Below are 15,392 nucleotides of genomic sequence, written 5' to 3'. Positions count from 1 at the left end.
TGGCCTCTCCACTCTTCCTCCAGACTCTGGGACCTTGCTTTCCAAAAGAAATGCAAAATTTACTTTCATCTGAAAACACCACCTTGGACCACTGAGCATCAGTCCAGGTCTTTTTCTCCTTGGCCCAGGTAAGAGGCTTCTGGCGTTGTCTATTGGTCATGAGTGGCTTGACACAAGGAATGTGTCACTTGTAGCCCGTGTCCTGGATACGTCTGTGTGTGGTGGCTCTTGAAGCAATGACTCCAGCAGCAGTCCACTCCTTGTGAATCTCCCCCAAATTTTTGAATGGCCTTTTCTTAACAATCCTTTCAAGGCTGCGGTTACCCCGGTTACTTGTGCACCTTTTTCTACCACACTTTTTCCTTCCACTCAACTTTCCATTAATATGCTTGGATACAGCACTCTGTGAACAGCCAGCTTCTTTAGCAATGACCTTTTGTGGCTTACCCTCCTTGTAGAGTGTGTCAATGACTGAATTCTGGACATCCGTCACATCAGCAGTCTTTCCCATGATTGTGGAGCCTACTGAAACAGACTAAGGGACCTTTTTAATGCTTAAGAAGCCTTTGCAGATGTTTTTTGTTAATTATTTTAACTTACTGAGATAATGACTTTTGTGTTTTCATTGGCTGTAAGCCATAATCATCAACATTAACAGAAATAAACACTTGATATAGATCACTCTGTAATGACTATATAATATGAGTTTCACTTTTTGTATTGAAGAACTGAAATAAATTAATTTTGATGATATTCTAATTTAGTGAGAAGCACCTGTACTGGTGAAAGACTTTTCTTGAACCATCTATTGAGGGACACAGCGCCTACCCAATGGCCGTCTTTTTCTACAGTTGTAGCAGATCTCAAAGACAGGTTCCTGGTTTCTTTTATGGTTATTATAAACTACGGTTAAACACACTTGTTTGTTTATGTTTTATAACTTTTCCTACTGCCAGCTGCAAGCTGAATAACTCCGTGCCTGAAGGAGGGTCATAGCTGGTAAGAGGGGAAAACACAAAGCATAAATAGTCCTTTTAATTTTTGTTTCATTTTTAAATCAATAGCACACATGAAAACTTTGTAACTTTGATGAGATATATATTACAAAGTTGCAGAGAAATTTGCTTCTTTCACCTCCTAGAATGACTGTTCACTCTAGTCACAGAATTCAGATTTTCCCCATTGCCAAGGTAGGATGATAGTTGGTGCTTCTAACATTCTATGGAGAGAGGAAGGGACGAGGAAGGAGATAGAGATAGAGGCAGAAACAGACATTCTGCAATGACCGTTACAGTTCTCCATACAACTGAAGACAGATTTTACCCAACAATTGAAAATGAATGATCAGTCCAGAAGGAGAAAGAAGAATATTTCTCTAATAAAATAGATTATAAAAGTTTCTTATCTTCACATCTACTATTGATTTAGGAAATAAAACTAAAACGATGGTTAACCTTCAAGTAATAGTGGCAGCGAGATATATCTGTACACCAATGGACGGTAGGAAAAGATCCTAGTTACTTACCGGTAACGGGATTTTACAGAGCCCATGACAGCACCACCTGAGAGAGTATCCGCCCACCAAGGACAGGAACCTACTGAATAAAAAGGCGGTACCCCTCTTCCGCATCAGTTTTTGTTTCAGAGCATGAGAGGGCCTCCGAAAACAGGTTAATACATAACCGCCACCTCAACATTTGTAATAAACACCTTAAAAAGTGCACACCATAGTGATAAAAGGGGAGGGAATTAATAGGGTGCTGTCATGGGCTCTGTAAAATCCCGTTACCGGTAAGTAACTAGGATCTTTTCCCCTTCTACCATGACAGCACCACCTGAGAGATTTATAGAGATCAGACACCAGAGGGAGGGATCACCGCTTGCAACACCTTCCTACCAAAGGACAGATCAGTAGAAGAGGAAAGGTCAAGACGGTAATGTTTGTAAAATGTAGCGGGGGATGACCAAGTTGCCGCCTTACATATGATGTCGATGGGCACATCCGCCTTCTCCGCCCAGGAAGCAGCTACCGCTCTGGTGGAGTGGGCCTTCAGGTTCTCTGGAACCGGCAGATTGCTAGAAGAGTAGGCTAAGGTAATAGTATCCCTGACCCATCTAGCTATGGTCCCTCTTGTAACCTTAAGTCCTTTCCTAGCCCCCTGAAGGGATATAAATAAGGCGTCACTCTTCCTCCAGGCTTTTGTCACCTCCAAATACTGGACTAACACCCTCCTAACATCTAAGGTGTGAAGCTTATGTTCCTCAGAATCCATAGGATTAGGATAGAAGGAAGGGAGAGTGATTACTTGCGTCCTATGGAATTTGGAGGCTACCTTCGGAAGATAGGCTGGGTCTGGTCCTGGTCTTAAGATTACTCTATCCGTACATAGTTGAGTGAATGGATGGTTAACAGATAGTGCGTGTAAGTCACTGACTCTATGAACTGATGTCAGGGCTACCAGTAGGGCAGTCTTTAAAGTTAGGATTTTTTCTGAAACTTCCTCTAAGGGCTCGAAGGGAGGTTTGGTTAGTGCCTCCAGAACCAAATTAAGGTCCCAAGGAGGCATCCTTGGAGTAGGAATAGGCCTGGACCTATCACAAGCTTTAATAAACCTAATGATCCACCTATTCGCCGCCAAGTCATAATTATATAATGCCCCCAGAGCTGATACTTGTACCTTAAGAGTACTGGTGGCTAGACCCATGCTTAACCCCTTCTGGAGGAATTCTAGTATGGCCCCAATAGGAATCCTCCCTTTGGCGGACTGACCCGAGGTAGACAGGAACTTAGCCCAGGTTCTACCATAGATCCTAGTTGTTACCGGCTTTCTACTTGTCAGTAGGGTAGTAACCAGATCCGGAGAAAACCCTCTTTGTGTCAATAGCGACCTTTCAAAATCCAGGCCATCAAATGCAGGCCCGATCTTTGGGGATGACAGACTGGGCCCTGCCTGAGGAGATCTGGGATGTCCGGAAGAACCCATGGATCTGCTTGGGACATTCTCTTCATCCAAGTGAACCATGGTCTCTTGGGCCAGAACGGGGCGATCAATGTAACCCTCGCCCTTTCCTCTCGGATCTTCCTCAGGATAGTAGGGATCAGTATTAAAGGGGGAAAGGCATAGGCTAGAGTAAAATTCCAAGGAATCTGCAGCGCGTCCACCGCAAATGCCCCCTCTTTTGGATTCAGGGAGCAAAAGATTTTGGTCTTTCGATTGAGTGTTTGCAAACAGATCTATTTGGGGCTGTCCCCATCTGCCCACAATCTGCTGAAATACAGCTGGATTCAATTCCCACTCTCCTTGTTTTAAGATGTGAAGACTCAGGAAATCGGCCTTTACGTTCTCTTCCCCTTTTATATGAAGCGCCGAGAGCGTGAGCAGCTGATTCTCGGCAAACCTGAAGATCTGATCCGCTACTAACATCAGAGGGAGAGACCTGGTACCCCCCTGATGATTGATGTAGGCGACAGTCGATCTGTTGTCTGACATTATCCGGATGTGATGACCCCGAAGAACAGGACTGAACTTTATTGGAGCATTTTTGGCTGCCAACAGCTCCCTCATGTTGGAAGAGAGACTTGAGTCGCTGTCCGACCAGAGGCCTTGTACAGAATGATCTCTTAGGTGAGCTCCCCAGCCTTCTGCACTTGCGTCCGCTGTAATTGTATCAGACAACTGGAAGGTCCAAGGAACCCCCAAAGATAGATTGACTGGAGATCTCCACCAGTCCAGGGAGTTGATTACAACTTCTGGAAGAGATATTTTGCCATTCAGGCGACCTTTGAGCCGCCTGTCCGCTGCCAGGATCTCCTGCTGAAGACATCTGGAATGGTACTGGGCCCACTGAACCGCCGGGATGCAAGATGTCATTGTACCCAATAGAGACATTGCCTTCCTCAGGGTCATGGTCGGATTGCTGATAACCCGAGATATTAGGGATCCGATCTTCAGCTTCTTTTCCTCTTGTAGAAGACAGGTTTGGTTTTTTGAGTTCAGAATGAGACCCAGGAAAGACTGGACCCGCTTTGGTTCCAGCCTTGACTTCTCTAAATTTAACAGCAGAGTGGATCTTTTTGAGGACTTAGCAATGGCCACATCACTCTTAGGGGTTTTGTCCCATTTAGCCGCATCCTCTTCCTCAAAGAGGTATCTCCGCTTAGAGGAGGAAGGCAGCTGACCCTTCTTCTCAGTTTTTTTCCATTCCCTTTCTATAAGCGATTTGATCCTCTCATTAACCGGGAATGTGCGTCTCTTCCTCTGGTCCAAGCCCCCGAACATAACACCCTGGACTGTTCTGGGAACTTTGGTATCAGTAATACCCATAGTCACAATGACGGCTCTAACTAGTCTCTCAGTATTATCTACCGAAAAACAAGGCCTACCCCCCCATCATCATCCGAAGATTCCGAAGATGATGAGGAGGGATTAGAGGAGGAAGGCAGTTCTCTTGTAAACCGGGACTCTACAGATTCCTCTGATTCTGAGGAAACTAGCTTCTGCTGCTTCTTCCTGCGTGAGGTTAAGCTTTTTAAAGAATCCCTGACTTCTGTCTGGATCAGATTCTTTAATTCCATAGAAAACCTGGGGGACTCTTCCGCTATGGTTTTCTGAATACAGTCCGCACACAGTTTTTTGACGTAGGAGGTGGGAAGACTGATTTTACATAAAGCACACTCCTTGTTTTTACTCTTAGAGCTACACTTCTTTGGCTCCTAACACCCCAAGAATTGAAAGGAGAAAAAGAGAGGAAAACAGAAGAGCACATTACTCAAGGTGAGACTTTCACGAAGATCACTCACCACACTGCCGTTCAGACTAGGATACCGGAGGCGGTGGTTGCCGTTCACATGAGGGCTCCCATCTGGCGGAGGTGGACTGACGAGGTCTTTTCTGACCGGTTCTGCCGGAACTCGTACGCCCTCCACTGCTGTGGCTTTGGTGATGGGAAGATTCTTGAACCAGTTTCTTAAGCTGCTTGCGCTGCTTTGGCAGCTGTGGCTGCTGCTGTACCTCCTGCGGTGGTAACAGCTGCTGCCCAGGTGACTGCGGCTCCTCACTCATTATGTCTGGGATGCAGACACCGCCATCTTGATTCCTCACCATCCTTTAAAAAGCAGTAGGGCTCCACTTCCTTTAGGCTCCTCCCCTTCCGGCAGCGTGCTCATTCTCTTTCTTTTTTTTTTTTTTCACGCTACACCGCAGATCCTCCTCCTTCTGCGCGTGCGCAGCCCAGCGGCACCCGGCGTGCTTGCAGCGGGATGTCTGCTTCACACCCGTGCATGCGTAGACCCGGCTTCCGGTGCACTCCGTGATAGGGCGCATCACCACCCCATGCATGCGCAGCCCGGACTTCCGGCGCGCTCCGTCACAGGGTGCGACGCGACCCCCACGTGCGCAGACCCGGAAGTCCTGCCGGCCGGCGCGTGCTCAGTTTAGTCCATTGTGAGGCGCAGACCCGGCGCACACGGGGAGGACTCCGGAAGGCAGCCCCCCCACACGCAGACCCGAGCAGCAGCCAGATGGGCTGAGAACAGGGGCCATCTGCTGCTTCCACGGCCTCCAGGCCGCACCGACCCCGGAATCCACGGTCCAGGTACGTGAGGTACCACCTGGCGAGGCTCCCATGAAGGACAGGAACCAAAAACTGATGCGGAAGAGAGGTACCGCCTTTTTATTCAGTAGGTTCCTGTCCTTGGTGGGCGGATACTCTCTCAGGTGGTGCTGTCATGGGAGAAGGGGAAAAAGTAAAAAATTGGTAAAAAGGTCAACACAGCACAGTTTTTTTTTTTACCAGCAATATTGACCAGTAACACAAGACAGCAGAGACAAAATGGACAAGAGTATTAAAGATGTTGTTCACTACTTTTTCATTGATGACCCATCTTTATCAATTCTAACTTGAAGGAAAGACGGAAATGGAAAGGTCAGCTCACCACATTATGTTGTTGCTTGACAGCTTGGAATCCTCAGTAGTATTCGCCCGGAGACGTCCTAGTCTGGGACGTAGGCAATAATAAACAAGAAAAAGGAAAAAAAAAAAAATCCTCCAGCGAAAAAGGAATATAAAATATCCAGTCTTTATTATTCCATCAGGAGACGATAAAAAACATGCAGACACCACTAGAAATCCGTGAAACACCGACCGACGCTTTTCAGCAGAATGCCCATGGCCACCATGATTAAGGCGATTCTCCAGCGAAAAAGGATTTTTTCCTTTTTCTTGTTTATCTTTATCAATTAACCCCATCCAGATGAAACCCGGGTATAGTTTGTCCCAGACTAGAGTATACCCCGGGGGATAAACTGTCCTAGGCCAAACTATATCCGGAGGTGTAAAATAGCCTAAGCCAAACTATACCCCTCCAGGCTACAATATACCCCTCTGTTTTGTGTGCCCTTGTAAATTAGATAGATTTTAGATGCCATTTTATACCCCTCCGGGCTACAATATACCACTGTATTTTCTATAGCCTCAGCTAATCAGTTGAGTTGAAGCTTCAGGACGTTATGACTTTTTATATTATGAACAGTCAAATTAGTTGAATATTACGTTACAATTGCATTACACAGTGTTCTAGATATGTGCTTTTATGTTAATGTGTAACTACTGAGAAGTGCCATAGGATTCTTTACCTCATATCTTTGTGGAAGTCTAATTTTTATTGACTGAAGTTTTTCTGGTTTTTCTGGCTTTTCAGGGTTAACTTACCTGAAAAAACTGAACCCCCAATAAGATGTTGAAAAACACCAAGGTTACTTACTGGTAGCCAGTTTTTCCTGAACCCATGACAGCACACCTTGAGAGAGGACAGGAAACCGTCTCAAATAAAAGGGTGGTACCTCTCCCTCGCTTCAGTTGTTTACAGATCATTGAGAGGACCTCCCAAAAAGGTTAGAAATATATATATATATTGTAGGTGTTGGTTATAACACCCCAAACAGTGAACACCAGGGTATGAGAAACAGAAAAATTAGGGGGGGGGGGGGCGGGACTACAGGTGCTGTCATGGGTTCAGGAAAAACCGGCTATCGGTAAGTAACCTTGGTGTTTTCCCCTCACCCATGACAGCACACCTTGAGAGAAGTACCCTTCTCCCAAAGGTAAGGTCAGAGGAGCACAGATCCAACCGATAGTGTTTACAGAAGGTGGATGGTGTAGACCAAGTAGCAGCTCTACATATCTGATCGATTAAGACGTCTGCCCTCTCCGCCCAGGAGGTTGCTACGGCTCTGGTGGAATGAGCCTTGACATTATCCGGGGCAGGAACTCCTGTGGACGTATATGCTAAACAAATGGCCTCCCTAAGCCACCTAGAAATGGTACTCTTGGACACCCCGTGACCTTTTCTATTACCCTGAAAGGCTAGGAACAAGGAATGGCCCTTCCTCCATACACTAGTCACGTTAATGTACTGTAGTACGGATCTTCTAACATCTATGTTATGGAATCTAACTTCCCCTGGGTTTTTTGGATTACTGCAAAACGAGGGTAGTACAATCTCCTGGTTACTGTGAAATCTAGATACCACTTTGGGAAGGTATGCTGGATCTGGTCGCAGGGTGACCCTATCATAAATTTGTGTGTACGGAGGATCAACCGAAAGGGCCTGCAGGTCACTCACCCTACGAGCTGACGTTAAGGCCACTAAGAGAATGGTCTTAAGGGTGAGGATCTTTGAAGAGACGTCCTGTAGGGGCTCAAACGGGTCACTGGTAAGTGCGTTCAAGACCAAATTCAGGTGCCAGGAAGTAACTCTAAGGGACCGAACCGGTCTGGCTCTGACACAGGACTTGATAAATCTAGAGACCCACCTGTTCCCAGCCAAGTTACAATTATAGAGCGCCCCCAAGGCCGACAACTGAACTTTAAGAGTCCCCATGGCTAGACCCAGGTCACACCCCTTTTGCAAAAACTCCAGGATTCCCTTGATTGGAGGCTTGTCTGATAACAGGGTATCTATAAAATCTAGGAATTTTCCCCAGACTCTGTTATAAATTTTAGTCGTTATTGGTTTCCTACTACCCAGCAAGGTAGAGACTAACCCTGGTAAAAACCCCTTGTTACTTAGTAGTGACCTCTCAAATTCCACGCCGCAAGGTGAAACCTCTGGCTTGGAATACTAGTCCCTGAATGAGAAGGTCCGGCCTCTCTGGTAGGACCCAGGGATCTGAAAAAGACATTAGTCGAAGCAGGGAGAACCAAGGCCTCTTGGGCCAAAAAGGGGCTATAAGAATTATCCTTGTGCCATCCTCTCGAATCTTCCTCACCACTGCTGGAACCATTACTAATGGGGGAAAGGCATAGGCCTTCCTGAACTTCCAAGGAATCTGGAGGGCATCTACAGCATGGGGATTTTCTGCTGCGTTTAAGGAACAGAATCTGTCTACCTTCCCGTTTGCTCTTGTGGCGAACAGATCTATGTCTGGCTGTCCCCATAACTGGACAATCTGTTGGAAGACCCCCGGGTTTAAGCTCCACTCCCCCTGTTTTAGGGTGTGGCGGCTGAGAAAATCTGCCCTTACGTTTTCCACCCCCTTATGTGAAGGGCACTGAGGGATGGGAGGTGTTGCTCTGCCAGGATTCTGTCTGCCACAGCCATCAGGGAGCACGACCTTGTTCCTCCCTGGTGATTTATATAGGCCACTGTTGTCCGGTTGTCGGACCTGACCTGGACGTGGTAACCCTGAATGTGAGGAAGGAAACCTATCAGGAATTTCTCCACTGCCCAAAGTTCTTTTAAGTTTGAGGATGCCCCCATCTCGTGGCATGTCCAGTGACCCTGTACTGAGAGCTCTGCTAGATGACTCCTCATCCGGAGCTGCTTGCATCGGTTGTAATCACCCGATCTACTGGTCTGGACCACTGTATGCCTGAGGTCAGATTTTTCCTGTCAGTCCACCATGAAACAGAATCTACAGCTTCTAGGGAGAGAGAAAACTTGCTTTCTAAACGCCCATTGAAGGACCTCTGCGCTGACAGGATCTCCCACTGAAGCCATCTCATATGCCCTTGAGCCCATCTGACTGCTGGGGGACCGGTCGTCATAGAACCCAGGAGGGACATTGCTTCTCTTAGGGACATCACAGGAGACCGCATGGCTTTCAAGACTAAATTGATTATTTTGCGGACTTTATCTTCTGGGAGGAAGCAGGCTTGGAGACGAGAATCCAGGATTGGACCTAGGAAGATCCTTGAGGGGGTTAATTTTGACTTTTTGGGTATTTACCAACCACCCCAGCTGTTGCAACACCGCCGTGACTTCTAGAAGTTGACAGGAGCAGTGGACTTCTGATTTTCCTATTACCAAAAAGTCGTCTAAATAGAGAACGATCACTACGTTTTTGATTCGTAGAAAGGCTGTTACTTCCGCTATTAACTTCGTGAATATTCTCGGGGCTATGGAGAGGCCGAAGGGTAGGGCAGTAAAATGAAAATGCCTCAGCTCTTTCTGAATGAACAGGGCTACTCTCAGATATTTCTGGTAGTCTGGATGAATTGGGACATGATAATATGCGTCCTTTAAGTCTATTACTGTCATAAAGCAATTGTGGTGCAAGAGCTTCACTGCCGAGCTCACTGACTCCATCTTGAAAGTCTGGTTCTCTATCAACTGGTTTAGACCCCTGAGGTTGATAATGGTCCTTAAGGACCCATTGAGTTTTTTTTTTTTTTTTTTTTATCATGAACAGCAGGGAATAGAATCCCTTCCTCCTTTGTGGTATCGGAACTTTGAGAAGGACCAGTTTCTCTACTAGCCCTAATATTTCTGACTCCAGGGCTATCTGTTCTTCCTGGACCTTCCTCTTGGGGGTAATCATAAAGGTCCGGCGAGGAATCTGGCTGAACCGTATCTTCAGGCCACCGCTCACAACATTCAGAATCCAGGGGTTTGATGTAATGGCTTCCCAAGCTGGAATAAAGTGGGAAAGCCTCCCCCCTACCTCCGGCCTGGCGTCACTGGGAAGACTTTTGTGTATTGGAGGACGGTCCTCCAAACATATAGCCTGACTTCTCCTTGGATTTGGTCTCCCATCTGCTCCTGTCTCCCAGAGGGCAACCCTGATTAAGTTTTCTCCTCTGAAAACTAAATCTTTTTGAGTCCCCTGAAAATCCTGGGAACCCTTTGCTCATATCGCCAGCCTTCTCTAAGAGGTCATCCAGCTTCTGGCCACACAGGAGTCTGCCATCACACGGGAGGGAACATAATTTATGTTTGGATTGTAGGTCGCCTGGACAACCCTTGAGCCAAAAGGCCTGTCTGGCAGCATTAGATAGACTTGCTGATCTAGCAGAGAGTCTAACACAGTCCGCTGAAGAGTCTGTTAGGAAGGCCGACGCCGCCTGTATTAGGGGCAGATTTGAAAAGGATTCTATCCCTAGGAGATCTTTTTATCCCTAAGTTGGTCTTCTAATTGTTGGAGCCACACCATGAGAGACCTTGCCACACAGGTACCAGATACCGCAGGCTTCAGGCCTCCTGCTGCAGCTTGCCAAGTGTGAAGTAGAAAGGAGTCAGCCTTTTTATCAAGGGCATCCTTTAGGACGCCTGAATCTTCCAACGGTGGGGAAGATTTTTTGGATGACCTAGCTACAGTCCCATCAACTTTGGGGATTTTATCCCAAGGCTCAGATTCCTTCTCCTCAAAGGAGTACCTTTTTTTTTTTATTTTTTTTTTAGAGAAGGAGGGCAAGGCCCCTGATCTCTCTGGTTTCTTCCACTCTTGGTCAATGAGGCCCTGAATTTTAGTGTTTACTGGGAAGGAGAGTCTCTTTTTTTCTCAAAGGCCCGCAAACATAACGTCTTCCCGGGGTTTGGATGCTTTCTCCTCCCCCAGACCCATGGTTGATCTGACTGCTCTGACCAGTTTGTCCGTACCCTCAATGGGGAAGCAGGGTCTACCGTTATCCGATGAGTAAGAGGATGATGAATCACTCAGCCATAAATCCTCAGACTGGGAGGAATCAGAGTTGGAGGAGACATCTCTATGGGATCTTTTCTTCCCTCTAAACAACTCCTTCAGGGACCCCTGAACATCTGCGTGTACTATGGATTTCAGATTGGATGCGAAATCCAGAGAATTTTCTCCTATAGTTTTATTAATGCAGTTCGGGCAAAGCGGCTTTTGCCAATCTATGGGAAGGGAAGTTTGGCATAGGGCACAAATCCTGTGCTTTCGCTTGGCGCTACTCTTCTTAGGTTCCTACAGAAGGAAGCACATAAGAGACTTCCCATTACTAAAAGGTGACATTCACGAAGATCACTCACCCATGAAGTCACAAACGGGTACCGGATTCGGAGGCTGTAGCGGAACACGCGATGATTCCTTTCTGGATGATCCAGAGGTGTTTGATACCTTGCTCCTGCGGCTGCCACTGCGATTGCTCGAGCGGATGTCAGTGTGAGAGGCGTCTTGCTGAGGTGGGGGGGTTAGCTGCTGCTCTTGACTATCCTCCATCTTGCAGGAGCGTGCCACGCTCCCAGGATAACCCCCCCCCCCCCCCCGCCATAATATAGGGTCATCCAGAACCTCCTCCGGTTCAAGGGCCCTCCCCTTCCTTCCACAGAAAAAAGCCGGCCTGGGAGCGCTTTACAAGGCGCAGCCATCTTGGTTCGGACGCTGCCTCCTGACGTCACCCGGCACGCTTCTCCCAGCGTGCCCCGCGCCATGACGTCAGGCGCGTCATACCCGGAAGTTGCCGTTCTGGAAAGCGGCCGACAGAAAAGGCAGGGGGAGGGCGGTGCAGCGGTCTACGGGAAGAAGGAGCCTGCCTCACCGCGTGCGCCCGCTCGGACACAAGACCCAAAAGGAGCTGCGGACTGCGCTTCTGGAGGCTGAAACCCGGTGCAGAGGCCAGTGCCTGCTCTTCCACTCCGGAACAGACCCAGGTAAGTGTTCTTTTCCAGACAGGTTCCCATCAAGGACAGGAAACCAACTGAAGCGAGGGAGAGGTATCACCCTTTTATTTCAGACGGTTTCCTGTCCTTGATGGGGCGGATCCCTCTTTCAAGGTGTGCTGTCATAGGTGAGGGGAAAATTAAGGAATTCTTGTGTATATCACTCAACGCTGCTGATATCAAGGCGGGGTATAATCTGGCCTGAGGGGGTATGAAATGGCCTAGGCCAGAATATACCCGGGGTATACTCAAACTTAGGCCATTTTAACCCCGGGTATAGTCTGGACTCTGAGTATACTCTGGCCTGTTACATCGGGGTCAGACAACCGGCAGCCCCACCGATCAGCTGGTGGTCGCGACGGCAAGTATGCACTTGTAGAGCTGGCAGTCTTCTGATAGGGGCCGGGGCTTGGTACTACATATTCGCATCCTGTTCAAATCAGTAGGAGGCAGATGTATAATACCATGCGGCGGCCACTACTAGAAGGCGGCCAGCTCAACAAGTGGGTACTTTTTAAACTTTAAGATCTAGAACCTGTATAATAAGTTTATTAACGCAATTGCACACCCTTGTGTTAGGATATGGGCATGCAGTCTTTTTTAGGAGGTCAAAAAGAATGAGTTTTTCTAGTGGAAACTGCTTCAGGATAAGACTCTTTTGGGAGATTTGGAGGAGGTTTTAATTTCCTCAAGAAGTTTTGAAGAGTTTAAGCATGCTTTGCAGTCTTTTGATTGGACAGTGCCTAGTTTATAGTGGATTCCATCTGGAGCCACTTGTTATAGGCATGCAATTTTTTCCTACCAAGAGTTCCAAAACCCAAAGAAGAAAAAAATAAACACTTAAAAAGGCTGAACATATGAACAGCAAGGTGATTTTACAATAGAAAGGAATAGGAAGAGTCTTTCAAGTGATATTTCAGGCTTTTTTTTATGCGCCCAAAAAAATTCCATGAGCACAGAACATAACTTAAAGTTGCGCCCTGATTGTGAAGTTAAGGAGTGGGTTCAGTAACAGCCTGCTCCATATTAGCCAGCATCTGCAGCTCTGATCGCTGTTTAACCATTTAGATACTTCTATTAATCACAGCGGCATTTACATACATATTTGTCATTGTGTTTGTACATGCATGATTAAAAAATAAAATAATTTGTTATGTCCGTTAAACACCTAAAAGAAAAATTTTTCTGGTCGTTGCACTTCCTACTAAAAAAAAAAAAAATTAAAACACCGGTTACAATGTAGAATGTATCCCAAAATGGTAATAAAAACTATAGTTTGACGTACAAAAACAATGGCTTATACAGCCTCAATGGGAAAACAGTGTATGATTCTTAGAAAATGGTGACACAAACCAGTTTTGCCATTTTCTGTTTACAAAGTTCTGAATATTTTGAATTGTTAAAAAAGGAGTGTTCTGGTTCCATAAAAGTTATTTCCCTAGTAAAAAAAACAAAACAAAAAACTGTACTTTACTCACCCTCCCTGGGTGAGTAAGGAAGATGGGGATACCCATACACAAAGACCATCTAAGGATAAAACAAATCTACTGCCTTGAGCAATACACATTTAAAATTACAAGATTTTAGATGAGACATTGAAATGAGATTGTAAAACTCTTGCAATACCCCCAACTTTGTGTTAAGACGCTGATGTGCACATTAGCTAGCGAGCACTATTGCTGCTAACAATGGGAAAAATGTTGCCATTACAAAAAAAGTAAAAATCCGAAGAGAACAGTAAAAAAATGTTTTAAATAAAAAGAGGCAAATGCAATCAATATAATTCTGCAGGAAATGAATCCTCCTACAAAATCATCTGACAAAGACCTTCTATTGCTGGCTACACTTTCACACTTGGATGACGCAGCAGCGCTATAGACATCTGGTCCTACACAGCACTTCTAAAAATGCTACTGCTGACACACAGCTGACAAAAGCAGCCATGGACTACAGTCTGTAGAGAGCCAATTACAGGCTCTACATGGAGAACGGGCACACACTGGTTTATCTATTCTGGTTATGTTCAATACTAAACGCAAATAACGAGGGTCCCCCCAAAGAGCGCCGCCTCCTCTCTAAAAGATCCAACTTGGCCATGTAGTACACAGGCAGTGCATTGATTTTAATGGGCTCCATGTAGTCCTCCATTGCACATATAGTGGTGCTGCTGCAGGTAAACTGAATACAGTTCTTGCTGTTGGGGTTTCCTGCAGATTACAGCAGCGGTGGAGCACCACGCAAAGACTTATATTCAGAGAATCTAGCAGAAGAAAAAGTGTAGAAAATGGAGAAGGGTTCTTTAGCATCTTCTCTAAGGCAATGCTTAGTTCATTATTATCTTAATAGACTTGCTCAATGACATAAAGGAGCAGAAAATATCTTGCACTGACACAAGTACCATGGTGAATCGCTCCAAGCAGCTCAGTGATGATAGCTTTTAGCTGACTGACAGCGCAGAAGATGAAATTATATCCTGTCATGTCAGTACCCTCTGTTTCAGCAGTCTCTCTAGATTATATAATATATATCATAACTCCGTTTGCCTCCATTGTTAGTGAGCATTATCCAGTCATCCTGCTGCAGATCAGCAATCTGATGCAACACATGCACTGCAGCGGACCTCCAGGAGGAGGCAGGAGAGTATGTCATTGATCGGACCATCCTACAGGTTACATAACCAACACACTACCGTGCCATAACGTCATAGACACGGGATGTGAGACGTGGACTGTAGATGTAATCCAATGCAAAGAGGAATTTACATAATAGAAGACTAAACCGCCTCTCAAATAAAAAGTACAGACATGTACCTAGTCATTAATATTTAGCCAAAAATTGGAGCAGTCACACGTAAAGGTTTCTTTCACTCGCTCTAGTCTCAGCAGCAAACAGACAAAATTTTATCATTTGAAGGGGTTAACCATTATCACCAATCCATAGGACCCCCACAAACTTTAAAACAAAAAGGTTCTTAGCCAGATGTTCCATGGGTGTTTAATGAGTGGACCCATGGAGGTTCGGGTTCGTCTGAACATTAGTACAAAGTTTGGCTACCAGAACTCTACCCAAGCTTGAACCCCATAGAAATCAATGGGGACCCGAACTTCGATGCTGTAAAATGGCCATATCAAGGACTAGGGGTCTAGGTCTCTCTCTAAGGAGGGGCACTGCACGTGTGACCACCACTTCAATCCATTTTACACCACAAGTGGCTAATCTCTTGGGAGAACAAAGGGATCGGTGTTTTAATTAATCCTCATCTTATCAGACATCAATAGTCAGGAAATCATTTAGAGGACTCTATACATCAGATTAATCAAATATTAGAGGAGAGTAAAAAGATTTGAGTTACCCTGGTCCGGTATACAGTCCAGTCCTCCGTGGCAGCCATTCTGTGCGTTTATAATGTTCCGCGACAACATGACAAAAGTGGGGCCTACTAAGCACAAGAAGTGGCCTGGATTCCAGGCAGAGTGCCAACTGTAAAAGTGAA

The 15,392-nt window shown here is 46.0% G+C and overlaps 1 protein-coding gene across 1 annotated transcript in view; it reads right to left on the bottom strand.

The window, feature by feature from the left end:
* Positions 1–15,392, bottom strand: part of BTBD8 (BTB domain containing 8) — a 101,337-nt gene that overhangs the window by 47,439 nt on the left and 38,506 nt on the right. The gene's annotated exons all lie outside the window — the stretch shown is intronic.

This window comes from Phyllobates terribilis, unplaced genomic scaffold (assembly GCF_046119375.1).
Source record: "Phyllobates terribilis strain yellow unplaced genomic scaffold, ASM4611937v1 Scaffold_8__6_contigs__length_399053987, whole genome shotgun sequence".
Taxonomy (NCBI): domain Eukaryota; kingdom Metazoa; phylum Chordata; class Amphibia; order Anura; family Dendrobatidae; genus Phyllobates; species Phyllobates terribilis.
This window is presented reverse-complemented; position numbering and strand designations above follow the sequence as displayed.